A 3,273-nucleotide genomic window follows, 5' to 3' on the forward strand; every position below is an offset into this window, starting at 1 on the left:
TGAATTTCATGAACATTTATCAAAATCATGATATTTTTCAAATTTGTGAACATTTTTTCAAATTTGCGAACATTTTATATATTATTGACCATTTTTACATTTTTGCAAACATTTTATATATTACTGACCATTTTTACATTTTTGCAAATATTTTTCTAAATTGTGAACATTTTCTGAATTCATGAACATTCTTTTTCTAAATTCGTGAATATTTTTTAGAAAATTTTAAACACTTTTAAACTCGGGAACATTTTCTGAATCAGCGAATAATTTTTGAAAATTGAGATTTTTTTAATTCACGAACATTTGTAGTATTCATGACCATTTTTTTGAATAAATGACTTTTTTATTTAAGGAACATTTATTTGATTCTTTGAACAATTATTATAAATTTATTAACATTTTTTGAATTCATGAAAAAAATTGGATACACGAACACATAAAAAAAATCATGCACATATTTTGATTTTCAGATTTTTTTTTCCAAAATCATGAATTGTTTTTCTGAATATGCGAACATTTTTTCAAAATCAAGAACATTTTTTAATCCAGTAAGAATTTTGTGATTTCATTAAATGTTTTTCAGAATTTACTGATATATTTGGATTTTTTAAAATCTCGAATTTTATTTTAAAGTACTAGAAGAAACTGAAACAGAAAAAAAAACAAAAGGAGGAAAAAGAAAAAAAAAAGTGGGCGTCCAGCCCCCTCATGGGCCGGCCTAATAGGCGTGCGGGACGGGAGCGGGTGCGCGCTGGCTTGTGCGCCAGTGCGTCACGTGCTGTATAGGAGGAGCTCAAGCCCCAGGGGGGACCCCCTCCCTTTCCGTTTTGTCTGAAATCCTCTCTTCCGCCGTTCCGCGCTCCCCGAGCGACGGCGCACGCCGCCTGTTCTACCGAATACCACTCAAGAGCGGGAGGCTTCGTCCATGGCGAGCGGGGTGGATAGCATCAGCGCCCTCCCGGACGACGTCCTCCACAGCGTGCTCCGTTTACTTCCGGCGAAGAGGTGGTGCGGACGTGCGTGCTCGCCCGGCGCTGGCGCGGCGTCTGGAGATCCGTGCCCTCCCTCCGCTTCAACGGCGCCGAGGGGTGGGGCAGTGCCGACAGATTCGCCCAGTTCGTCGACCACCTGCTCCACCTCAGATTCGGGGGCGACGGGGGCGCACGGGCGCCTCTGGATTCCTGCGAATTCGACTTCGACGCCGACGGATTCATGCAACTGCCGGCTAACGAGCGGCACGCGAGCCACTGGATCTGGCAAGCCGTGCCCCATGTCCGGGTGCTTCGGCTTCATGTCACCGAGTTCGACCAGGAACCCTCACCACTATCTGATCTGCGTCTCGTTTCCCAGCACCTCACGAGATTAGATCTTGTTGGTGTAGCTGTCAACGACAGCGTTATGGATTTTTCACGCTGTCCGGCATTGGTGGAACTGAGTATGGAGGTCTGCGATGTTTTCGCCAACCAGCTCTTGTCTCCATCCTTGAAGCATCTGCGCATTGCCCGCTACTTTACTGCCGAGGATAGTCGCATTCATATTTCTCTACCAAGCCTCGTTTCGCTCGAGTTGATTGTATGCCGCCAAGGAAGGAGCCCATCGCTCGGAAGCATGCCGCTGTTAGCAAGAGCTGTTGTTGTACTTAAGAATGATTGTGCTGATCGGTGCTTTAAGGGTCGATTTAATGATTGTGGTGATACATGTTATGGTTGTCGTTATTATTATGGAGATCCTGAGTTTGGACCTACTTATGACCGCAACGACAGCATATTTCTCAAAGGTTTGTCCGAGGCTACGGACTTGGAGCTGTCAGCTGATTCTGATGTGGTATGTTTGCAACTGCACCTCTCTTAATCCCTCAAATTATACTTTTTTAATTTATTATTTCTCATGCAGCAACACATCCGTCATAGCAAATCACAATTAGGTTACATCTGACATACTCGCTCTGTTCCATAATTCTTGTTGTGAAACGGATGGAGTACTTTTTTTTGTGAGAAAATTTCTGATCTATTCATCTTCAATCATGGCAGTACAACGAATACCAGAAATAATAGAAATTACATCCAGACACAGACTTTTGTATTTCAAAGGCCAAAAGGTTCTTAATTTGATCCGTCTCTTTTGCACTTTGCCTAGATTCTTTTTGACAGGGATTTGAAGTGGTGCCCTACATTTACCAAGTTAAAGACTTTGTTACTCAATGACTGGTGCTTGGCTGCTGGCCACAATGCATTAATCTGTTTTCTCCAGCACTCACCAATTTTAGAGAAGCTTACACTTCAACTTTCTAAGGTATAGATTTTTTAGGTCAGTAGCTATTGAAGTGACCATCCATGATTACCTGATTGATCTTCTCTTTTTTTTGGTGTTAGGGACCTTCATATGAAAGTGAAACACAAGGAATATACAAACCATTGGGACAGTCAGTTGCATCCAACTGTCTTAAGATAGTTGAAATCAAATGTGCAAATGTTGATAGTAAGGTTCACAGACTTTTGAAGATATTGACTACCTATGGCATACGCCTTGAGCAAATTAGGGTCCAACATACTAGCAGAATTTCTGGATCTGAATGTGAGTTAGATTGTTGCCACTCTTCATGCAACTTACATTTCTTCCATTTGTTAATGTGTTAATGCATTATTAACTAGGCACTGAAAAAAGCTTAAGCTAATTACAAGAATTTTTTTTTTTACAAATTTGGATGTATGTGGAGAAACATTCAGACTCCCCATATCTGATGAAGAGAAAGTGAGAGACAACAGTGTGCTTCATGTGTCTAACTGGATTTATTATCCAAAAACTTAGGCTATCAATTTGGATTTTGGATTCAACTATGTTGTATGCACACATTTGTAAGTAATAGTTACACATCAAACTGTTCCAAATCTATTATGTATGGTCCCCAGTACCCTCGGTATATATCATCCATACAGGCGAATGTTATCCTCTATCAAGCCATTTCGATTGAGCTTTGTTTTCATCTTGACCCTGTACAAACTTGCATGTGACTATATTGCTCTTATAAGCTATGATTCCCCTTGTGGATGTTGCTTATTTTGTCCCTTCTTTTTAGCTGACATCTCATGACAAATAATAAATCAGTGATTATGTCAAGTTTTCACTCCATACTATTGCCCTCTGTACTTGTTTGTGAATCTTGTCATGTGCTATGTTAGGCCATCTCTAGCAGATCCCCTAAATTTTAATCCCCTATCCTATCCCTGCCCTAGAAAAAGCTATTTTAGGGGATTATACTTTTCTTCATCT

The sequence above is a fragment of the Triticum dicoccoides genome, chromosome 4A (assembly GCF_002162155.2).
Source record: "Triticum dicoccoides isolate Atlit2015 ecotype Zavitan chromosome 4A, WEW_v2.0, whole genome shotgun sequence".
NCBI lineage: Eukaryota > Viridiplantae > Streptophyta > Magnoliopsida > Poales > Poaceae > Triticum > Triticum dicoccoides.